This window comes from Bacillus rossius, chromosome 1 (assembly GCF_032445375.1).
Source record: "Bacillus rossius redtenbacheri isolate Brsri chromosome 1, Brsri_v3, whole genome shotgun sequence".
Taxonomy (NCBI): domain Eukaryota; kingdom Metazoa; phylum Arthropoda; class Insecta; order Phasmatodea; family Bacillidae; genus Bacillus; species Bacillus rossius.
This window is the reverse complement of record NC_086330.1, coordinates 206,839,419-206,866,114: the sequence shown is the minus strand read 5'-3', so window position 1 is coordinate 206,866,114 and position 26,696 is coordinate 206,839,419.

Sequence of the window (26,696 nt, the reverse complement as noted above, 5' to 3'; positions counted from 1 at the left end):
TGTTTGTAAATATCATAATTATTTTCCAAAACTTTATCTAAAACAATGTTTGATAAGATGCTTTGTGTTGAGAAGGATAGAAAAATAATTCAAAGTTTGTACCTACCATGATCGCTATTAAATTCCTTCGTATTTATTTCATACATTTTACATATTATGTTCAAGATTAGATTAAAATATTTTTGTAGCAACCATTACTGCAAGGGGAAGGAAAAAATATGGGTTTAAGGATATAAAAATCCCTTTTTGTTCTAATGTAAAGAAATATAATCATAAAAATCTTCCTGCGCCTTTAGGCTGTGCCGATAAGGTTGTTTTTTTTTAACTTTAACTTACAAAAAGAATCTGTTCACACACATTTCATTCATAGGAATTTATACGATAAATGTAACGTTAACTTGATTAAGAAATTAATATCATCACATACCTTTTAATCACTATCGCTACCGCTGACCAATGTTGATACCCCTTCCATAAGAGTAGCACAGAGCTGACCAGAAGAACGGTAAGCTTCCTTAATTGCATTGCACACACTCATATTTTTTTAAAAATACTCAAATACATTCAACACAATCTTGCGCTCCCTCCCCCGTAGCCTACCGATATAATTTCTTTTCGGTGTTCTATCTTCCATATTTTATATGTACGTAATAAAAATAAATGTAGAAAATAAAATCACGTATGTTAATATATAATTTGTCAAATTTATAACTGTAACGAGTCACCGGACACAACGCGTGCTTCGTCGCGAGACGCGATACCAACTGGCAAGCTGGTTTTCAGAAATGCGTGTCTAAGGAAATACATGGTTGACTAAGGAAGCCATGTTTTTGAAATTGCTTGCAGGACAGAACCCCACTTATCTAAACACACGACCATGTTTCCTCTTACGACGGCAGCTTGTGAGAGAAACCTCTATTGCAGCGCGCTCTTGTACTGATAAGACACATCTATAACAGCTATTTCCACGGAAACTGTAGAAGCAATTGAGATGGAGCTGCTTTTAAAAACTAATTCAATTCATTGTGAACATTTTTCACGCTCTCGTCCCCCGTCTATCTTTAATAGAAAAAAAGTTTTCCGCTGGTCAACTTTTTGATGTGTCAGTTAGTGAGAAAATGCATTTCAATATATTAAAAAAATTATTTAAGTCAAACCTGTACAGTTTTTGTCTTAACATTGGTTCGGTGGCGTCCTAAGGCATTAATTTATTAATAAAAAAAATCTGAATGAAATACACATAAAGGTTATTTTTTTTTTTATGTGAAACATCTCGGAATACTTCAAAACAGTTCGCAGTGAATAAGTTAAGTTTTTTACTTTTTTCGGACACTTAAAATATTGTTAAGTATTCAAAATAAGCATTGCCTGATGCGTATTTCGATGCTATACAATATGAAAAAAAGCTTGGTCCAAAAATTAAAATTTTAATTTCGTTTGATATTTGGCAACACCGCACGAAGAAACAAGGACAGCGCTAACGGCAATCGGTGTGTGTTAGAGAGAGAGAGAGAATGCGCCCATTTACTTCCGCACTGCAATCTAAGAGTGGGATGCTCTATAGATAGTTCTACACTGTTTTGAATTTTAGATCTCCTAGTATCTGATCCAGGAGTCGGGTTAGTACTTGGGCTCCAGTGGCCAGTCCAAAAGGTACTACTGTGTATTGGTACAAGTTCCAAGGGACACAGAAGGCCGTGATGGGTTTTGAATCCGCAGTAAGGGGAATTTGGTGGCAAGCAGAATTTAGGTCAAACACACTAAAATATTTGTCCTTACTGAACCAACGAAAAGCAGTGTTTAGGTCTGGCAAAGGTATGTTTTGTATGACTATTTTCTTATTAACTTTTCTGTAATCAAATACACATCGGTGTTGATCCTTGCTCTTAGGCACCAGAAAGGCTGGGGAAATGAAGGCGGAGGTCGAGGAGATTACACATTTGTCCAAGAGCTCCTGAACATGATTGCGCATCGTTTGCATCTTAGGACCTAAAAATTGATAAGGGTGAGATCTCACTGGTATTTTATCTGCTAACTCAATTTGGTACTCGATTAAATTCGTGCGACCTAGTTTACTAGTCAAGACATCTGGAAAACTGCTGCATAATTTATCAATGGCGGCCTGTTGCCGTGTATTAAGGTGCTCATGTGAAACGGTATTTCCCTGATCCAAGATGGCTGCCGTTGTGTCGGCCGGACCCGAAACTATTTCCTCAGGGGCCCAACAAGTAATAGAATTACCCATATTGAATTTGAAAACAAAATTATTAGCCTGAATATTAATGAGTAGACCTGTCTTGGCAATGAAATCAGACCCGTAGATTAGGTATGTAGCCAGTTGATCAGACAACAAAAATGGGAAATTCCATGAATATAAATCAATTTTCACCTTGATCATAACTGCTAACTTAATATTTAATGGCTGCTCTGAAGCTGTGCAGCATTGTAACTTAGTGGTCTCAGTTCTTAGAATTAATTTTCTTTGTTTTAACTTGTTAAACAACTGCCCAGAAATCAGACTGCGCGCTTATCCCGTTTCAATTAGTCCAGGTACAGTGTGTTCGCCAATCATTGTTACTGCATATGTAATCACTGTGGGAATATTGCCAAAAAATTGGTGGCACTTCTCTTGCCCTTATTTGTAGGATCAACACACGTATTACATGAGTACGTGTGCGTTGAATTATCATTTCCCTTATTTTTGCTGTTTCTGCTCCTATTGTACTTCCTTTGTTTACGTTTGTGACCTTGCTTTTTACTTTTATTCCTGGGTTCCTTGTTCTTGTATTATTGTTTTTGTGTAATGATTTTTCTTGTGTACTGTCATTACTTTGCACAAGTTGAAATTCCCATTTATAAGGAAAATTTTTAATACTTGAATTTTCCGGTGGCCCTAAATAAGGTTATTCGAAACCACCGCGTTATGCGTTTTTTTGAGTGTTGTAATTTTTTTTTTTTTGTGGTAACACTGTGACAGAGAATGTCCGTCTCTTTTACAGAAATCACAATATACTTTTTGTTGATATCTACCTTGTGGCCTTCAAGAGAAAAATGTATTGCCCAGATGTTTCTGTGCTGCATTCTTATAGTGTGAATTACTGCGCTCCGTTACGGTGCTGCTACCTTGTTGACTAGCGAATGTGGCTTGTTTATTTCGCTGAAAATCAGTGTACTCTATGTTTGTGGCATGCACGCAAAGTTTATCTAACTCAGCATAATTTTGGGGGCGCGCCTGGAACACTGAGCGCGAGCGCTCCGCTGGGTTCAAACCGTCTAGAATCGTACTCACGACCTCCTTCTCTGGAACCTTTAGCCTGAGTACCTGGTTGGCTTCACGTATGTCAGCGACATAGTTCGGCATGGCTTCATTACGCTGCTGCAAGCGGTTAAACCACTCCAATCGGATGTTAGTGAGTAGCCTACTAAGCATACAAAACTTTAACACGTCTTCATGAAACTCGTCGAAAGTGAGGTCATTCTCAATGGCAGCCATGATCCGCTCGCTTAAGGGAGCTTGGGTGTACAGATAAACAATTTCAAAAATTTGTTTGTCGGGGATCCCTCCCTTTTGCCATAGCTTCAACAAGACTCGAAGGAAATCAATCCGTTTGTGTGCGTCCAGACCCGACGCCTCTGGCAAATCTTTGAGTAGCCTTTCTACAGGATGGGTGATTTTTCCGTAGAAACTGTAGCCATTTTCTGGGGCTGTCGTTCTCCTCAGTACTGAGTCATGGGGATGAGCCGAGGATACTGCCGGCTGAGGTGAAGGCTGATTTTGCGGTACCTAGTGCGACTGGGCCTGTTCCCGAGTGGCAACCGAGGGACTGATTTGTGGTGGAGTGAGCTGGGACGTTGTGAGTGGCGGCTGCAAAATACCAGCAGTCGGAAATGGGGTGGTTTGCCAAGAAGGAAACAGTGGCTGAAATTGAGCATTAGGATTAAAATAGGCCTGAGCGGTCGGATATGGGAAAAACATGTTTGGTGGGTATAGTTGCGTCATTTGGTGTGAAAAGGTTGGTAATCCCTGTGAAAATGTCACGCTAGTGACGGGGTGGGTTGTCACGTGACCCGTTGTAACATTTGTCGCCGCTGTCGTGAAATACACAAGTGGCTCTGAATGAGTGATAGGTACGGATATTGGTTGATTTGGAAGCGACGTCAGTGGCTGAGAGTCAGGGATTACGTCTCGCAACCTGCTAGTTTCAATTTCCTGTGTGTTTACCGTCGCCCGTACCTCTGTATGTCGCGTGTCGGGTTGCTCTACCCCCAGGGGCAAGCTAGGAGAGTCCCCTTCCGGGAAGGCAGGACAATCGATGCCGAGAGCCTGTGCCTCAGCCACGTAGTGCTGACTGCGTCGTGTGTCTTCCAAAAAGGCTTTTCTCGCCGCTAATTTTGTGTGAAACCTGCTGTCTGTTGCAAACATCGGTCTATCTCTTTTACATAAATTCCACGGAGAATGTCTGCCGAAAGCTCTTTCAGTTTTTGTAAGCGTCGGGTAACATGTTTTAGTCTGACTATATGTAGCTCGACATCGGGTAAATTTTCCTTAACATCCAGGTAGCTTACGAAAGCCGATATATCATAAAACTTGGCGCAAGCAAGATTGAATTCTCCAGTTACATCTATCTCCAAATTCGCTATACTAGTTGGCACGCCATCATGAAGGGCGGCTCTGAGTCTCTTCCTGAGGACTTGGACATTGCAACTGGAGGGCAAATTGCGTAGCTGTAACTCATAGGTCAGCTCGTCTGACAGCAATAACTCCGGCTTAAACATACTGCTCGGATATAATTTACTACTAATTAAACCAAAAATTTATACACACATGTACGATTCAAACGTACACCAAAAACACTTCTCTCTTAAGAACCAACTTAATTTTATAGATCTAATAAGGCTTCTTATCTTAATATAACATACAAACTAGCCCCGTTGCGCGGGGAGTAAGTCACACTATCAAGATAGGGGGTATGTGCCCGAACTCATTAACGTATAATCCCGCCGTGCTACTCAAATACAATTCACAGCTGCGCAAACTTCTACTCTTAGCTTGACTTGCGCAACCTGTATACGTCCTTGAGGAAAAGGGGGACTGACCTGCCACTCGCATGGTCGTCTGCCAAGACGGACAGAGGGAGAGGAATGTGCGGGAGAATAGGGCCGTTTCGTCGCCCGCAGAATCTGGGTCGTGTTGCAGGCCAGAGCTTGATAAGGAGGGGGGGGGGGGGGGAGCTCCAGCCTGAGACTCAAGATAAGACACGTAGCCCAGCCGGTGGTCGGACGCAGCGACGTCTCCCGCCGCACGCAAACTAAGTCCCCATGGCACTTTAAAACTCAATATAATTTTTAAAAAAGAAAGAGCAATATTACTACTAGGTGTACCAGCGATCAGTTCACAATGTTAAAAACACAAAATTGCTATCCAAAAAAAAATTAATAAATTTTTTTATTATATTATATTCAGGTATGCCTACTCGACTGAGGTATGCCTATAGACAAAACCACGCTCTGATACCAATTGTAACGCCCCTCGTGCATCAAAATTAAATTATTTTAATTTAATAAGAAAAAAACTTAGAAAATGCTGGGCAAAATATTGAGAAGAATAAAGTTATTTACCAGAGGGAGAACGAGGTGGTGAACAAGATAAATTTAGACTCCCTGCACACAAGCAACTTGGGAGCTAGTGGACAGTTAAATAGAATAAGGTATATAATAAAAAAACACTACATAAGTAGCTTGGTCTATAGGTTTGCCTGGTTTATTTGAATAGGTTTTGTTTTAGCATAGTCTCTATATCACAATAAAAGGTCTTAGCAAGTAACAAATAGGAGGGCTGGCTCAAAATTATTTAAATAAATTTATATTATATTAATTAAACATCGTCACAGAACAAAAATTGAAACATTCCACCTCATTAGATTCTTTCGATGGTTACATAAATAACAGTCTCATTAATTTTACATATTCACGTCGATTAAGTTATTAAGGCACTGTACACTGGTATGCATTTAATTAATTTAGTTCATTATATGTAAGGGGAAAATATATTTCTCATATCACCCGGTTCTTCAAAGTATGATGTCGGGCAGGGAGGAAAGCTCTTCTTAGGGGGAAAAGCAGCTGTAGGTCCCGAATGACTTGCGGGGAGCAAAAACGTCCCCCAACACTTGGAGCCTGTCTGAAACACAAGTCAAATTCCAAACGAATTAGACCTGCTTCCAGACAGTCAATCACAGTCGGTGCGAAGGCCAACAAACAGGAATTCGGGGAGGAAACAAAAAGGCGAATTACTCACCAAACAGGGTGTAGTTCCTGGACTCAGGAAATGTATCTTGCCGACAGCCAAATGGCGCAAACCGAAAATACCACGGATGACGCGAAAGAAATAGTCATTTAACTAAAAATTACCTTTTTTTATCATAACTTCTGACTGGCTACTGTACAACTGGGATCACATCCCTTAAGGCAGCTGACTACATCCTCAATAGGTGTTTCCATCGTAGCCGCGCCAAGAGACGGAGGGAATTTCTGCCCGACCAGCAGCGTGGTTAGCAGCCAATGTCCAAGTACCAAGTGCCGCTATGGTGGACAGAGCTCTTAATTATATCGGGCGGTCGGCCCTAGGGAAAAGAGGAGGAAGGTTCGGCTCAGGGCCGAAAACATGCGGAGGTGCCCGAGTGGTCGTAAGCACTACTTCAATTGTTCGCGCCGAAGAGCGACTGCCGCTCTCTCTGCCGGCAGGCACAGAAAGCAACATTCAATCGACTATGACAGGCCGCGAGGAGGAAGCATATGGCCTTATGGCGTAGCTGGTGGTGCACTCTGGTGGCCTAAAGGGGACATAAAGTGGGGAGTTAGCAAGCCCCCACCCCCCCAGGTGTCACGGGCATCAGCTCCACGAGCTGGCGCCAAGAGATGTTACAGTTTCTGCCGCTAGATGTCGTGGGCGGTCCTGTAGGACAAGGTAGAATGTCCTTGGAGTAGGCCACCGCTTTGGCGGGGTTCACCACAGGGCATTGATCTTGCGTTAAATTTGCGAACCAGGGTGGTGGAGAGAGAGGGGATGGTGAACAGAAAAGCGCAGAGATGGCTGGGAACGGAGGTCCACGGGAGACTCATTCGTGCCGAGACTCGCTAGTCTCAGCAGGCCTCTAAGAAATAGAGCTTGCAGGCCCGAAGCTACTCTATACGATTTTAGTCATGAAGGGAAGTAATGTTACAAACCCGGCACGTGACTGCATGCGAGAGAAATTTCAACCGGGCTGCCGACGACTACATTAGACTAGCAAAAGCTAAGATTGATCCTTGAGAAAAAGTGCCTCGGTCCACTGGCTAAAAGTTTAACTACGTAGAGTACACCAGCCTAACCAAGTGTAAATCACCCCTTTAGTAACCAGATTATAATAAAAATAAAATTTTCAAAAATTATTTAAAATATAATAAAAATTTTTAAAAAACGTGTTGAAATTCCTAATTTCCGGCACAATATCGTCAGCTAATATAATATAGTGTCCGCCACCTTGAAAATCCGGAATTTTAATGCGAGAAAATAGGAATGAATTTTAACAACATTAAAAAAATTAATTAATCGAATTGAATAATAATAATTTAATAAAATATTACTATAAAACCACAATTGCACTACTCATTATTATGTTTGCCATTTTGGATTATATAAATAATGCATGTTATGTTACGCCTGCCATCATAGTGAGTACAATGGAATCTTTACACTTTACCTTACGACCGCCATATTGGATCCTAATTATGGTGCATGTTTCGTTACGGCCGCCTCTTTAATAATCCGTTATTTAATGCTAGAATTTCTGAGAAAAAAAATCCAAAAAATTATTTCAAAATTCGACTACTTCAAATGGTTAGAAATTTTGACGATTTCTGTCCTCAGTTCGATTTCCAACGAGAGTAAACCAGTAATTTATTTATATATTTAACAAATTCTCATTAAAACTAAATAAAAATATCTTACACCACAGTCGTCGTTTTGAATTATGTCAGCACTGTATCAATTATCGTTACGGACGACCATCTTGAAAATCCTTATTTATTACCTTGTTTTAATGAAAAAAATAGTTCAAAATTCATCAATAAAATAACTTATTAAAACACTGATTGATTAGATCGATACTCGCATTGTTTCGAAACCGGTAAGAACAAAAAAAAACAACAACAGACACTACCTCCACGGAAGCCACCTAGACTGACCTCTCACCACCAATAACAAGGTATATATCATCAACTGGTATGACATCATGTCCGCCACCTTGTCTTCGTCCGCTGGAGGCCAACATCTTGTTTTCGTCTACTAGAGTGTGATGGGGCCATGTTAGTATAATTTTCTGTTCACCATGCCTTTGACATCGATTGTTGAATTTGATCTTTTTCCTTTGACCGTGAAATTTGACCTTGACATTGAACATTGACCTTGTCCTTGAAATTTGACCATGACTTTAAAATTTGTCCTAGACTTTGAAATTTGACCTTGAACTTTGTCCTTGACCTTGGACCATTACCCTAAATTTGACCTTGACGAACATCTAGGATCCGACATTTAATGCTCAGTACATGTTACCAGGAGCTACCACCTCCTAGAGGACATTGCAACCATCTTGTTTTCGTCTGCCGGAGGACACCATCTTGTGTGTGTGTGTAGGTACAATCTTATAAAGTACATTACCATCATACTTGTTTAAGTTTTACCTGCTAGAGTGCAGTAATCATTTATTGTTACTGTGACACCCACCATCTTATCATTTGGGTGCCATCTTGGTAATTTGTAATTATTTAGCTAGAAATACAGGAAAAAATCCAAAAATCATCAAAAATTCACTCGTTAAAGTAATGATAGATTATATAGATTCCTGATTTTGGTTGTATCCTTGAACGATGCAAAAAAATTCATTGTATGAAAGAAGTAATAGTTTCAATAAATCATGATCAAAGTCCTAAAAGAGGCTTAAAATCATATACTACCATCTTCTTATAAACCATTACGACCGCCATCTTAGATACTTGTAATTATTCAATTATTAATTCGTGGAAAATTCCAACATTCACCGATAAATCACACATTACTTTACATATTAAATTGATACTTGGATCGATCTATGAACGATGCTAAAAATGAATTTAATTTAAATACCAGAAAAGTGTAATATTCGAGAAATAAAACACCGCAAGTTCTTTTGCAAACATAATATTTATTACATAAATTAGATTCTAATACAGGATCAGTTTCAAAGGCCAGAAATCTTATAAATATTTAGCCCTGCATAGGCGTGAAATGACTAATTATAAGCTCCAATCGGTTTAAACTAGACAGAGACCAACCAGAACCTTTACTGACATAGTCCTCTTCTTCTTGATATACTTTCTAGATACCATGTTTAACATTTTGCTTCACATCGTCAGAACTGTAAATTACTGCAGCCGAAGTCTTCAATTCACACTTCTTCACTTTGTCATCAAATGGATATGGCTTTCCATATATACAGTCCAACCACAAGTTATATTTCAAAGGTCCGTTTGTTGCTACATCATCAGTAAGCTGATTGATTATGATCTGTCTGATATCGTTAAGAAAATTACAAATGTCTTTCGACTCACTAAGCATATTTAGATAAAAGTAGTCTTTCAATGTTCCACGAAATGCAGACTGTGCCAAGTAGAAGCCATTATCATTCCCCTGTAGAGCACCGATCACAGTCTTAGGTTTAGTTCCATGACCAGATGCCATAGCAATCGGTTGCTGCGCATCTGTTTTTTAGCTTGTACGCTTTCGAGTCTCCAATCTAAAGCAAGGAGTCGTAATTTCTGCAGGTAGTTCAGCAGTAGGCACACGGACTTCACCTTTACACTTTTTGCATGTCGATGCAAATTATCAATTCGAGTAAACCATTCTGACGCTCATCACAGCGAAACTTAAAGTCAGTAGGATTCTTCGTACATTTACTCCTCTCATGTCTCCGTACATCATGACCAAATGCAAACGCTATATCGCAGTAGCTGCAAAGGTTACCGCGGTGATGAAGACGTGCCTTTCAAACCCGATCCAGATGTCGCTGTTACTGCAATTGTACCATTTCCATGCATACTCTTATGCCCAACAATCATTCGTTGTTGTATAGAAACCTTTACCTTCTGCCGCGCAACAGGTCCTTTACATGTCTCCAAGTGTTGCTGCAAATTATCATTTATTGTAAATTGCTAGCGACATTTCTCACAGCCAAACAATTTTCGATAAAGTTTCTTAGCACATTCTCTCTTCTCATAACGTCGTGCTTTGTTGTTGTTTGAGTAAATCTTCTCTCAGTAAAGGCACCGATGTTCATTAGTTGTTGACGAATCACCAGCCATTGAAGTCTCCATCGAGGGCGAAACGAAGTTCGACGAGTTCTCCTGTGTAGCCAGCACTACCGACATTAAGTCTCTTTTTCTGGTGGTACCGTGTCTGTTGAAGTTTCCTCCAATGTTGGTGTCAACGTTACCAACGGAATCTGCTCCTTCTTCGTCACCGCTGACATCAGGGTTCCCGTAGACGATGGTACAACCTCCATCGAGTTCGATGTTAAAGACGGTAAAGATGCAATCGAGTTCACAAGAACAGGTAATTACGTAACTTATTCACCAGAAGAAACAAACTAGGTGGTCCTTACACCGTCGACGACAGTAACAAACTGAGCGATCTGCTGTCTAGGACTCGCTTATATATATGCACCCGATGTAATAATACGCTAGTCAAATCATGAACCATTTACTATAATACACAAGTCAAAACATGATTTAAAAGAGAGGAACATATGATCGAAAAATTTTTGATGCTGTGTTATACGGTCTCGTCTCATGAAATCCATCCAACCCGTATACGCTAGGCTCCAAGAGCTACTATTCACGCCATAAGATATCCACCTACATTTGGCACCAATGCTAGAATTACCCATCAGCTTCAAGTGTTCCAAGTGCTCCAAAGCTCTATTCGCTGCAACACGCAATGTACGCGCAATGCACGCAATGTACGCAATGACTACGCATCGTTTACGCAGGTCAAGCATTTAATGAAAACGAAGCATGTATGGACGAAAATTATACAAAACGAAAGCTCATTTAACTAAAAGGATGTTCATTCACTTGATCATTCAACTCGGTAGGATGCGATCGTCAATGATAAGTTAGGATATAATGTCTCCAACAGTCTATGAATCCAACAGTTTTAGTTCCAAAAGTCATTGGCTCCAATAGTCATTGGCTCCATCAGTCATTGACTCCAACAGACTTTTGACTCCAAAAGTCATTGGCTCCAGCTGTCATTGGCTCCAACTGCCCTTTGCTTCAACAGCTCCAAAGATATTTGGCCAAAATGCTACGAGTCTTAGAGGCTATGAGTTACAAGGCTATGAGTGTACAGGGATCTAGCAGGTAACGAGTTATACATGGCTGCGAGACTGCATGGATGAAAGGCTGCGTGGCTACGAAACTGCATTGCTATGAAGCTACATGGATACAGGTCTACTTGGCTCAAAATGACTGCGAGGCTACATGTCTACGAGGCAACATTTCTACGAGGCCACTAGGCTACAAAGCTTCAATATTATAGTCTACAAGACTCCTCAAACTGCCTACGAGTATACAAAGCTCCAACTGCTCCAGCAACATTATGTTAAAAGACTACAAGTCTACATGAGTACTTGACTACGAAGCTACAAGTCTACAAGGCTTGAATTGCTGCATCTGTCTTCGGCTGAATTTTCTCTTTGGCTCCAACTGATCACACAGAATTATGTTTTAACAGTACAAGGCTACTTGGTTATGTAGCTACAAGTCTACGAGGCTCCAAGGCATCATGTCTACACGACTACGAGCCATGAGGTTACGAGAATACGTGACTACGAGTCTTCAAGTTTACGAGACTGCGATGCTACAGAGCTTCGAAGCTTCCAGGATGAGGCTACGTGGCTTCGAGACTACTTTGCTCTAACTGACTACAATAGCTCCATTCAGTGGTGAGAGTTAATTTATCTCATGCAAAATATCCCGTTTAAAGTAGTATCGATTCTTGGCAACAGATTATACCACATGCTGCTTACAGGTAAATATTATTTAGTTCTTTTATGTGGGATGCAGGATGCTCACTAACGATCGCAAAAGAAGGATGGCTTCGCTAAGCACCAAGGAGAAGGAATTTAGTCTTGTTTATTAGTGATTCTCAGATGTCTCAGAGCTTATTATTATATATGACTGAGTAATGGTATTTTCGTTTGAATTCGACATGATAAAAATATTACAGGTGATGATTTAGTAGCAGAAATTCAATTAATTAAATTTAACTATGAATAAATTGACATGACTCAATAAGTAAAAAAATCCTTCATGCTTAGATAGGTTTCTCAGAAGCAACCAGGAGCACACGGAGAAAACCATCAAAATATTGTCAAGAATAATCGGTAGTACATGGAGAAAACCATCAAAATATTGACAAGAATAATCGGGAGCTCACGGAGAAAACCGACACGCACACATTTCTTTGCTATCAAAAATTCACAGAAAAAAAATTTCAATATAACAATAAAAAAGAATAAAATAAAAAATTGATAACAAAATTACAAAACATTCTGGCTTGTGCTAGAACTCTATCCTTGTTCAACAAATGAGAAGTTCACAAGCTGACAGAAACTGTTTTTGTAATTTTTTATCTATCTAAATTACAAAAACAGCTTCTGTCAGCTTGTGAACTTCTCATTTGTTGAACAAGGATATAGTTCTAGCACAAGCCAGAATTTTTTGTAATTTTTTTATCTATTTTTTATTTTTTATGTTTTTTTATTGCTATATTGAAATTTTTTTCTGTGAATTTTTGATATCAAAGAAATGTGTGCGTGTCGGTTTTCTCCGTGAGCTCCCGATTATTCTTGTCAATATTTTGATGGTTTTCTCCATGTACTACGGTACCGATTATTCTTGACAATATTTTGATGGTTTTCTCCGTGTGCTCCTGGTTGCTTCTGAGAAACCTATCTAAGCATGAAGGATTTTTTTACTTATTGAGTCATGTCAATTTATCCATAGTTAAATTTAATTAATTGAATTTCTGCTACTAAATCATCACCTGTAATATTTTTATCATGTGGAATTCAAACGAAAATACCATTACTCAGTCATATATAATAATAAGCTCTGAGACATCTGAGAATCACTAATAAGCAAGACTAAATTCCTTCTCCTTGGTGCTTAGCGAAGCCATCCTTCTTTTGCGATCGTTAGTGAGCATCCTGCATCCCACATAAAAGAACTAAATAATATTTACCTGTAAGCAGCATGTGGTATAATCTGTTGCCAAGAATCGATACTACTTTAAACGGGATATTTTGCATGAGATAAATTAACTCTCACCACTGAATGGAGCTATTGTAGTCAGTTAGAGCAAAGTAGTCTCGAAGCCACGTAGCCTCGTCCTGGAAGCTTCGAAGCTCTGTAGCCTCGCAGTCTCGTAAATTTGAAGACTCGTAGTCACGTATTCTCGTAACCTCATGGCTCGTAGTCGTGTAGAAATGATGCCTTGGAACCTCGTAGATTTGTAGCTACGTAACCAAGTAACCTTGTAATCTTATAACATAATGCTGTTGGAGCAGTTGAAGCAAAAGAGAAAATTCCGTTGAAGACAGATGCGCCAATTGGAGCCTTGTAGACTTGTAGCTACATAAACAAGCAGCCTTGTAATGTTATAACATAATGCTGTGTGAGCAGTTGGAGACAAAGAGAAAATTCAGCCGAAGACAGATGCAGCAATACGAGCCTTGTAGACATGTAGCTTCGTAGTCAAGTACTCATGTAGTCTTGTAGTCTTTAACAAAATGTTGCTGGATCAGTTTGAGCTTTGTAGATTCGAAGGTAGTATGAGGAGTCTTTTAGACTACTAGAATTTAAGCTTTGTAGCCAAGTAGCCTCGTAGACATATAGCCTCGCTGTCATTTTGAGCCGAGTAGACTTGTATCTATGTAGCTTCAGAGCAATGTAGTTTCGTAGCCACGCAGCCTTTTAGCCATGCAGTCTCGCAGACATGTATAACTCGTTACCTGCTAGATCCTTGTAGAATCATAGCCTTGTAACTCATAGCCCCTTAGACTCGTAGCATACTAGCCAAATATCATTGGAGCTGTTGAAGGAAAAAGCAGTTGGAGACAATGACAGTTGAAGCCAATGACTTTTAGAATCAAAAGTCTGTTGGAGTCAATGAGTGATGGAGCCAATGACTATTGGAGCCAATGACTTTTAGAACTAAAAACTGTTGGATTCATAGACTGTTGGAGACATTATATCCTAACTTATCATAGACGATCGCATTCTACTGAGTTGAATAAAACAAAAGAATGCACCTCCTGTTCGTTAAATGAGCTTTCGTTTTGTAGAATTTCCATCCAAACGTGCTTCGTTTTCATTAAATGCTAGACCTGCGTGAACAATGCGTTGTCATTGCGTGTACATTGCGTGCATTGCGTACATTGCATGCATTGCGCGTACATTGCGTGTATTGTACGTACATTGCGTGTTGGAGCGAATGGCGCTTTGGAGATCTTGGGACACTTGAAGCTGATGGGTAATTGTAGCATTTGAGCCAAATGTAGATGGATCTGATGGCGTGAATAGTAGCTCTTGGAGCCTAGCATATACTAGTTGGATCGGATTCATGAGATGAGTACGTATCACACAGCATAAAATTTGTTCGATCATATGTTCCTCATTTTTAATTGACGTTTTGAATTGTGTATTATAGTAAATGGTTCATGATTTGACTAGCGTATTATTACATCGGGTGCATATATATAAGCGAGTCCTAGATAAGAGACTGCTCAGTTTGTTACTGTCGACGACGGTGTAAGGATCAACAAGTTTGTTTCTTCTGGTGCATAAGTTGCGTAATATCCTGTTCTTGTGAACTCGATTACATCTTTACCGTCTTTAACATCGAACTCGATGGAGGTTGTACCATCGTCTACGGGAACCCTGACGTCAGCGGTGACGAAGAAGGAGCAGATTCCATTGGTAACGACGAGAGCAACATTGGAGGAAACTTCAACAGACGCGGTACCACCAGAAGAAAATACTTAATGTCGGTAGTGCTGGCTGCACAGGAGAACTCGTCGAACTTCGTTTTGCCCTCGGTGGAGACTTCAATGGCTGGTGATTCGTCAACAACTAACCAACATCGGTGCCGTTACTGAGACAAGATTTACTCAAACAACAGCAATGCACGACGTTACGAGAAGAGAGAGAGTGCTAAGAAACTTTATCGAAAATTGTTTGACTGTGAGAAATGTCGCAAGCAATTTACAATAAATGCTAATTTGCAGCAACACTTGGAGACATGCAAAGGACCTGTTGCGCGGCAGAAGGTAAAGGTTTCTATACAACAACGAAAGATTGATGTGCATAAGGGTATGCATGGAAATGGTACAATTTCCGTAACAGTGACATCTGGATCGGGTCTGAAAGGCTCGTCTTCATCACCGCGGTTACCTTTGCAGCTACTGCGATATAGCGTTTGCATTTGCTCAGGATGTACGGAGACATGAGAGGAGTAAATGTACGAAGAATCCTTCTCACTTTAAGTTTCGCTGTGATGAGCGTCAGAATGGTTTACTCGAATTGATAATTTGCATCGACATGCAAAAAACTGGAAAGGTGAAGTCCGTGTGCCTACTGCTGAACTACCTGCAGAAATTACGACTCCTTGCTTTAGATTGGAGACTCGAAAGCGTACAAGCTAAAAAACAGATGCGCAGCAACCGATTGCTATGGCATCTGGTCATGGAACTAAACCTAAGACTGTGATCGGTGCTCTACAGGGGAATGATAATGGCTTCTAATTGGCACAGTCTGCATTTCGTGGAACATTGAAAGACTACTTTTATCTAAATATGCTTAGTGAGTCGAAAGACATTTGTAATTTTCTTAACGATATCAGACAGATCATAATCAATCAGCTTACTGATGATGTAGCAACAAACGGACCTTTGAAATATAACTTGTGGTTGGACTGTATATATGGAAAGCCATATCCATTTGATGACAAAGTGAAGAAGTATGAATTGAAGACTTCGGCTGCAGTAATTTACAGTTCTGACGATGTGAAGCAAACTGTTAAACATGGTATCTAGAAAGTCTATCAAGAAGAAGAGGACTATGTCAGTAAAGGTTCTGGTTGGTCTCTGTCTAGTATTAACCGATTGGAGCTTATAATTAGTCATTTCACGCCTATGCAGGGCTAATATTTACGGTATAAGATTGCTGGCCTTTGCAACTGATCCTGTATTAGAATCTAATTTATGTAATAAATATTATGTTTGCAAAACAACTTCCGGTGTTTTATTTCTCGAATGTTACACTTTTCTGGTATTTAAATTAAATTCATTTTTAGCATCGTTCATAGATCGATCCAAGTATCAATTTAATATGTAAAGTCATGTGTGATTTATAGGTGTTGGAATTTTCCACGAATTAATAATGGAATAATTACAAGTATCTAAGATGGCGGTCGTAATGGTTTATAAGAAGATGGTAGTATATGATTTTAAGCCTCTTTTAGGACTTTGATCATGATTTATTGAAACTATTATTTTTACATACAATCAAATATTTTGCATTGATCAAGGATCCAACCAAGAATAGGAATCTATATAATCTATCATTACTTTAACGAGTGAATTTTTTGATGATTTTTGGATTTTTTCCTAAATTTCTAGCTAAATAATTACAAATTACCAAGATGGCACCCAAATGATAAGATGGTGGGTGTCACAGTAATAATAAATTATTACTGCACTCTAGCAGGTAAAACTTAAACAAGTATGATGGTAATGTACTTTATAAGATTGTACCTACACACACACAAGATGGTGTCCTCCAGCAGAAGAAAACAAGATGGTTGCAATGTCCTCTAGGAGGTGGTAGCTTCTGGTATCATGTACTGAGCATAAAGTGTCGGATCCATGATGGTCGTCAAGGTCAAAGTTAAATTGCCAGGTCAAGGTCAAATTTCAAGGTCAAATTTAGGGTAATGGTCCAAGTTCAAGGTTAGGACAAAGTTCAAGGTCAAATTTCAAGGTCTAGGACAAATTTCAAAGTCAAGGTCAAATTTAAAGGTCAAGGTCAAAGTTCAATGTCAAGGTCAAATTTCACGGTCAAGGACAAAGATCAAATTCAACCATCGAGGTCAAAGGCATGGTGAACAGAAAATTATACTAACATGGCCCCAGCACACTCTAGTAGACGAAAACAAGATGTTGGCCTCCAGCGGACGATGACAATGTAGCGGACATGATGTCATACCTTGTTATTGGTGGTGAGAGGTCAGTCTAGGTGGCTTCCGTGGAGGGAGTGTCTGTTGTTTTTGTTTTTTGTTCTTACCGGTTTCGAAACTAGGACGGGAATCGATCTAATCAATCAGTGTTTTAATAAGTTATTTTATTGATAAATTTTGAACTATTTTTCATTAAAACAAGGTAATAAATAAATATTTTCAAGATGGTCGTCCGTAACGATAATTGATACAGTGGTGACAATTCAAAACGACAGGTGTGGTGTAAGATGTTTTTATTTCGTTTTAATGAGAATTTGTTAAATATATAAATAAATTACTGGTTTACTCTCGCCGGAAATCGAACCGAGGACCGAAATCGTTTAAATAACTAAACATTTGAAGTAAGCGATTTTTAAAATAATTTTTGAAATTTTTTCGGAATTTCTAACATTGAACTTACGGATTTTTAAAGAGGCGGCTGTAACGAAACATGCACCATTAATAGGATCCAATATGGCGGTCGTTACGTATAGTGCAACGATGCCATCGTACTCAACCAAGATGGCAGGTGTAACGAAACATGCATTGTTTATATAATCTAGTATAGCGACCATAACGATGAATGCAACAGTGGTTTTTAAGTAATATTTTATTAAATTTTCTTTATCAATTCAATTATTTTATTTTTTTATTGTTTTTTAAAATTCATTCCGATTTTATCGCATTAAATTACGGATTTTCAAGATGGAGGACATGATGTCATACTAGGTGAAGATATATACATATATACTTTGACATAAGCGGAGGGGGAGTCAGTCTTCCAGCGGCTTCCTTGAAGGAAGGTTCGATCGCCATTTTTATTTTTTGCCCTCACCAGGTTCGAACCGAGGACTCCGAGCTCAATGTTGTAAAAATATTTTTTTCAATTATTTTTATTAAAATTTTATTTATTTAATTTTTTATAAATTTTATTTTTTTAAATTAAAATGCGATAATAAATAAAGATTTTCAAAATGGCGGCCGTATTGGATATTGCAACTGTGAAGTCACAATCCATGATGATTTCAGAGGCTTATCGGAGGCCGTATACATGGATGCTTAAGCCTCAAAATGGACATTTCTAGCCGCTGGTATTTTTAAGGACTAAAACGGGAAATTTTCCCTCGAAACTGGAATTTTTCCCTCGAAAACTGGAAAATTTTCCTCAAAACGGGAGTTTTTGAGTCATTTTGAGTCATTTTTGAGGAATTTCGAAGAATTTTTGAGTCCAAGATGGCCGCCGTGACGTCAGTGCAATCGGCAGGCTCCACGGCTCACGTAGCCACAGAAGCCAGGGCCCGTAGCCCCATTTACACACTATTCTTGTCTGGTCTACCATTATGCCATTGAGTAGATATGTATTTCGTTTGATTAGGTGAAGAATAAAATTGCAGGATATTGATGTCGTTGTCGGATGCGTACCATCTGCTTTTGTCAGTGTGCCTCTTATACGTAGAAATGACTGCAAAGGTAAAGTACAGATATCTTAGTGCTGTACAGCAATCCGTACTTCTGATGGTAGTGCGTACGGTACGTAGCAGGAAAGGCTGGTACTCTTGCAATTCCATTTTCCTAATACTGTCATAAAAAATTACCGGATCTTCCACGTTGAGGATATCGTCTTCCATATTTATTCGGCACTTGTCCAATTCTAAGATGATACTTTATGCTATCAGGTGTTAATGCACCGATGTCTGGTAGCGAACTGATATAATTCACGCCAATGCGATTTCTTTTATAAATGTTCGGTGTCACAAACTTTATGCCCATCGCTTCAAGTGAAGAGGTATTGAAATTTCTTCGTTTTGAAAATTCATCAATCTTCCTCGCTGGTCAACGATTCTGACGACGACTTCGTGTGCGCACTTCACGACGCCTGGAACTTAAATGATACTTTGCGGTACTTCGACCAGTTTATATCCTGGCGGGACCATTGGCGAAAACTCGTGCAGCATATGGCTTAGTCTTCCATTGAGAATCATTCCTCTTGCCAAATACAGTTTATTCTTATGACATTCACATGCAAAATGTTTCCTGCGGGTGTAGTTTCGTACGTTGTTCCTGCATCATACACCTTTTTTTCGAATCCGAGCATCGTACCTATGGTGCCAAGTTTCGTAAAGTCGAAATTTTCACTGCGTGTTAGAATGCTTTTTTGGATTTTCACACAGTTGAAATTCTACATCCTGTGGTAACATATCCCTGTTGTAATTTGCAATGTCGTCAATTTCGTAAGAGCCAACAGGTAAATGTTCATGAGTGGTCCCATCATTTTTCAGGAAGCAGATCTTCACTTTTCTTCTTCGATATTCGGTATGCCATTACACGTTTGAAAATCCACGAGTCCGATACACCATTCAATATCTAAATCCAGGGGCGGGAAATGAACCGCCCGCAGCTCTGATGCGCGACCTGTCAAGTTAAGTTTTATCGACATGACTAATAAATTAACAATACATCACAGCCTTTAATTAGCAAATTCTTTTGTTAGCTACATTTTTTTTAGTAAAAATGCGAAGGTACATATTTCCGCAGTTTGTTTGATTAGGTGACAGTTAGGTTTCGTAATTGTAGAATAATGTAGTGTTCTGGCCCAGGTACTGTCTTAGTTCTGACAGAGGCTGCAAGTTTCCAAAACTCTCGTAGTACTCGGTCATTTCACCAGACTTTGTGTATTCTACCCAGTGCGTGCCACAACCTGACGACGCATCTAAACTAATTATGGCATACTCATGTCTCTTTGGCTTGCTGGGTAAAGTGTCTCGCATATAAACGCCTCGGAAATTTTGTATTTTCAGTTTTTGGGCGTACTTGATTAAATCTATATTGGTGCGCGGACGTTTCGGCAAAGAACTTAGAATTTTTTAATTGGTTTCTTTCTCATTCCTTGAGCTGCTTTGTGAGGTTGCAAGTAGAGTCCTGCGCCAATTTTTTTTTATCCATGGAAATGGCTTCTGTGCTGGTATTGTGTCGTTGTGCTTCTTTTAACTGCTTGGGCTCATTCTTCGAAGTGTTGACTGCCCACACTTAACCGCTCGTCGCACGGATAGGGCCACCGAACGCACCCAATGCAGGCAAAAGCAAAGGTATAAATCCTCCAATAATCTTCTTGTCGTGAATCTGTAATTTTTGCTTGGCTTTTTGTACGCCTGCACCAGTCTTGCGTTTGGTCTTGCATGAATTAGTATTTGACTTGATGGAGCTGGCTTAACTAGCACCCAGTCGTAATTTAGTCTTTGCCTTCGTAATTTTGAAAACAGCCCAAACCGCGATTTACTCTCCTAGTCCCGCGTTCGACGATTTACTTATATCTTTGGCTTCCTGTGCCAATATCTCGTCGGCTCGGTGTCTGGATTCTAGATCCTTGCTGAGTGAATAGACAATATCGAGCTGCTTGCACTTTTCGTCGAGAGAATAAATGCCCACGTCAACGCGAGCTAACCTTTTCGCTAGTTTAGAGCCGGGGCCGCAGAACCTGTAGCCGGGAATGTGTAGATCGAATAGCGGATTGTTTATCAGCGAGTTCTTGAGTCCTATACAATATTATAATATACAATATTATACTATAATATACAATGCAAGTCGTCAAGCAAGAAGTGTGTTTGCCCATGCGCATTAGGCAAGACGATGAGGCTAGTGCACGTGAATCACGACATGGCTTACTGTTGCATTCAACTGTACGATGCATAATGGGGGCCCATTTAACTCAGGCAAAACGTGTGTTCCACTGAGTTTGCTGGTAAAACCAAATGACCTTAGGTTCGAAAACGTGTACCTCTATTCCAAATCGTTGCATAGGCGATTAGCTATGGTTATACGATCAGTGGATGGCCTGGAGTATTTTCCATTTGATGATAATGCCGATGTGGTGTCTCCAAGCGAAACAAAAGCCAATTCCGTGTTTGTTTTGCGAGAAGCAATGCATAATACAAGAGTACTTTTCCATGCGCAGACATGCCAAAGTAGACTGCATTTACCTATGTCAGACGTACAATAGTATTCCAAAACATCTCCTTCGAGACAACACAACTGTCATAGTACTTTTTCGCATGACGAACGTAATTTACATCATGCTTATGACGATCGCGCAAACACCGACATGACATTCCAGTAATTCAAAGACATGTGCTTTTTGAGTTGTAAATACGAACACGGATTCCTAGTTATAGTCAAGGACTGGCCATGAGTCACAGCATTACGAAATTCGGTCGTAGCAGTTGAGACTTACATACTGCTCTCAGTAGGAGGAGCATAAGGATACTGGCTCAATGTAAACATAGAAATGTAAACACCGCGCCAGTACCCCCATGGGCGCCGCCATCTTGTCACGTGGGGGCCGCCATTGTTGTTGACATTGGCTACCAGGGCGCGCCACCGTCGCAGCCACTGGGCGCCGCCATTGTTGTTGACAGTGGTTACCAGGGCGCGCCACCGTCTGCTGGAGGCCGCCATCTTAGTTCAGCCTTTAGTTACCGGAGCGCGCCACCGTCGCTCCGAAGGCGGGAATTGTATACAAAAAAACCTGGGCGCTGGGTGGATTCGATCCCGGGGACGCACCAACGTCGTGGTCACGACAGTTTGACAGTTTGAAGCTGGCAGGCACCTTGACCACTAGACCACGGGACCATATGAAGTATGGGGAATTAAATAACGAACATATGCTTTAAAGAAGCTATGCTTAAAAGAAGCTATGTCTTTAAAAGCAATACTAGCTATGCTTAAAATTCGAAAAAAATATATGTCTATAAACCCCCACCCCAAGTATGTCTAACCGCCATTATGCTTAACCGCCATGTCTTTAAAAAAAATACTAGATATGCCTATAGACCCCACCACTCCACAATCGCCACCATGTCTTAAAATTTCGAAAAAAGAAATAATAGCTATGCTTAAACTCGAAAAAATAAAATATCGCTATGCCTATAGACACCCCACCCCAAGTATGCTTAACCGCCATGTCTTTAAAAAAATACTAGCTATGCCTATAGATCCCACCACTCCACAATCGCCACCATGTTTTTTAATTTCGAAAAAGAAATAATAGCTATGCTTAAATTCGAAAAAATAAAATATCGCTATGCCTATAGACCACCACCACTCCACAACCGCCGCCATATTTAAATTCCGAAAAAAAAATGTCTATAAACCCCCACCCCAAGTATGTCTAAAACCCCCGCAATTATGTTTAACCAATATGTCTTTAACAAATACATGCTTAAAGGCCCCGCCATACTAGCTATGCCTAAACAGTTAAATTTCGAAAAAAAAAAACCAACCCCATACTAGCTATGTCTAAACCACCATGTTTTTTAAATTACAAAAATTATGCTAAAATCAATTACCGCCATATTAGCTATGACTAAACCCCTCCACTACAAGTATGCTTAATCGCCATATTTAAATTACGAAAAGAAATAAAAGAACGCTATGCTTAAATTTAAAAAAATACCGTCATATTTATTAAATTTCGAAAAAAAAAAATGCTATATTTAAATTTCCAACAGCCATAATTAAATTGCGAAAATAACCCGCCATGTTTAAATATCGAAAAGCAAATACCGCAACCCCACCACCCAGCGTATGTTTAAAACAAACACCACCATAATAGCTATGACGAAATACCTGAGAGAAACATAACCTCAAAAAAGCGCCATACTAGCTATGTCTACCCCACCCCCACCACCACCAGTATGCTTAAAACAAACACCACCATACTAGCTATGACTAAATACCCGTAGCAACATAACCTCAAAAATGGCACCATACTAACTATGTCTACCCCACTCCCACCACCAGTATGCGTAAAAGCCCCGCCATACCAGCTATGACTAAAGAAACATAACCTCAAAAATCCCGCGCAGAGAGAGCGAGATGTCCGCTGGAGCGTCACTCTTACACTGCGCAATTATAACCCCACAAATCATATTATAAGCATAATAATGTCTTTAAAAAAATGCTTTAAGTAATAAGCATAATTAAATTATATAATATTAGGATAGCATAGTTAGGACCCCTGCAGTTAACACGTAGCGTTAAGTAATTAGCTGCGGCACGATTGACATAAGTTACCGAGGTAATTAAAAAAAAGCAAATAAGCATACATAAAATAAAAACTCACCGGAACGCATCCCGCCCACCCCGGCGATATGTAACAAATAAAAACGCAGACGAAAAGATATACTAAAAAATTGTAACACCTATGTACGCCGTGTGGACAACCGACAGCGTTTAACGATAAGTAAACCTATAAAATATATTACAAAGCGGGAGCGGCCCGCTCACGAATATGTTTTAATGTTATAAGCATAGGTAAAACCTAAAAGTATGTAAAGAAAGTTAAGTATTAAGCATAGTTACTATTATTTTACGTCAAGTAAAAAATAAATATTATACAAACAATGTGTAGTAATCGGCTCTCGGCCAATGTGTTAAGCAGTTACAAACGCCGTGCTGAGAGCCCCGCTCGTGCGACCAGGAATGTATTAAGGGACCCCTGCAGTTAACACGAAGCGTTCAGTAATTAAAAAATAAAATGTAGCTGCGGCAATATCGTCAGAAACAAATTACGTATGTTACCGAGGTAATAAAAAAAATAAACTATAGGTGCCACCCCCACTCCTAGTATGCTTAAAACACCCACCCCCAAGTATGCCTAAAAGAAACCCCAACCATACTAGCTATGTCTAAATCATTTGCAGCCATGCTTAAAAAACCCCGCCATACTGGCTAAGACTAAATGGAGTGCCACATACACACACCGCCATCTTTAATGTCACAGAGGAGAGCGAGAAACATAACGTAAAAAAAGCTTGAAGTAATAAGCATAGTTAAAGTTATAATATTGTAAATACATAAAAATAGGCATAGTTAAAAAAACCGTAGATCACCATTTAATAGTACTGGACCAGATAACATATACCATAGCGATAGCATGAATAAGCATAGTTAGGACCCCTACAGTCAACATGTAGCGTTCAGTAATTAAAAATTAAATGAAGCTGCATCACGATCGTCAGAAACAAATTACGTATGTTACCGAGGTAATAAAAAAAATAGCAAATAAGCATACATAAAAAAAACTCACCGGAACGCATCCCGCCCACCCCGGCGACTTGTAACAAATAAATATAAATAAACGTTGAACAAACGACCGTGTAGGGGAGCTGTAAGCCTGTTCGCGCACCGCAAATAAGCACACATAAAGGAAAAACTCACCGGAATGCACCCACTCCAACACGGCGACGTGTAATTAAAAATTAAAACGCAGACGAAAAAAGATATTAAAAATAGTAACACCTATATACGCCGTGTGGACAGCAACCCGCACAACCGACAGCGAATAACGATAAGTAAATTTATAAAATATATTACAAAGCGGGAGCGCACGTCTGTACTCCGTAGATGCACTCCTCAAACTGTTTTCAAATTCCCGGTGCGACGAAAAGAAAGCTGTTTGTCGACCCTGGCCCGCCGCGTGCTATAGTAGCTTGCAGCAGATTTCACGGAACACAATAAAAACCTACAGCCCAGTGATACATGAAACCGCCGAATGCATGTGACAAAAAATTACCATAAATAACAAAAAAAAATTAAAACATAACAAAAACAATCAAAATGCACTCACAAACGCAATACAGCGCAATGCAGTGAAAACCCCCATGAAATAATAAAATCGCTTATTGAGACACCATGATGCAAAGAGTAAAAATCCCTATACGTAAAATAAAACAAACGCGAAACTTTAAAAAAATCTATCTACGAGAACAATATTATAAAAATACCACACTCTCCAACACACCAAATGACATGGCCCGAGAAATGACAACACAAATAAATATCAATAACCATAAAATACCTACATAATCAAAATATGTTATTAAACAACCAAAAAATACACCACAGCCCACATAAGGCCTCGCGAACGAACGGCACAACACCAGAGACAAAACATGCTATTCCCATTTGTTAAAAAGACGCACATACGAGTCTTTAGTGCTAGCCCAACTAGTATACATTCATTAATAAATAAAATTCGTTATAGTATTTGTGTAGGCAATAAATAGGAAGTACAAAGCGATATAGCCACAAGACGTTATTAAATATAGTAATAAAGTGTATGTATAGCCATTAAATAATATATATATATGTAAGTAAAACGTGTTATACCCTAAACTAAATACCTGCAGGTTTATACAGTCAAACTTTGTAGGAATATAAACATAAGTCGTTTTAACGGTCTCTGTAATACATATGCTTATCATCAGCTCTGACTAATTTATCTTTCATATAAGTAAACTAGTTCCCGGCTATAAACATAGCATGTTATTCTAATAAACTATGTATCATTGCAAGTATAAAGACCCCAATATACCGCTAACTAATTTGAAATAGTCATACCATCATTATTAAATAATCATACAAAAAATATTAAGTGTAATCCATCCTTCCCTTTCGCTCATTACATAGAGTGTGGTGTTCTAAATATGGAGTGAAAGAATATTATATGAGTCATGTTGTAAATGCTTATAAGATTATTGTTAACTTCCCATCAAGGCTAGATAAAAAAAACAATCTCTATATATGGTAGACGAATAAACAGAGACCAACTATGGACTTCATACTATTAAGGATATATCGGGGTACATATAAGAACCTATATAAATACACCGAATAAGCATAGGAAGCTCTAGCATTAATAACAAAACGTAAAATAAAAGGTTACTGGTTCAGGTAAGAATATATATTCTACTACAATGCATTCCATTAAGCATAAGAAGCACTATAATCCCATTCCGACGAAACCAGAATAGAACACACCATAATGTTTGTGAAAGAACACACGATGATATTCATATTAATAACCACTTAGCCAAAATCGTTTGCAGAATAACAGACATAGCAATTCCATGTCTCAAACACCACATCGCTTCGGCGATAGTCCAGAAAACACAAAAATTATATTTGCCTTCCCCAAGAGACCGCCACAGTCGCCTCGGCGAACCTCGTGAGGTCACCAGTAAGTAACATTCACTTGCCGGAGGGGCAGACGGTAATAACACACACGCAGCCGCCCCCGAAAACAAGCCTCCAACAAGAAAAAAATAATATATCAAAATATCTAAAACAACAAGGATGCCTTGCAAACTATTAATTACACCACCCATGCCTTTAAACTAAGTAACGTGAACGACGAAGCCCGACAAAGACTTTCAAGTGACAAGGAGTAAAGAAGGAAATAATAATTACATGAAAGTAAACATGTGGTGTACGAATACTCATTGCACACCAACTATGTACTACCTACTAGTGCTAATCCATGTATTGCCAGACATAAAATAACCAA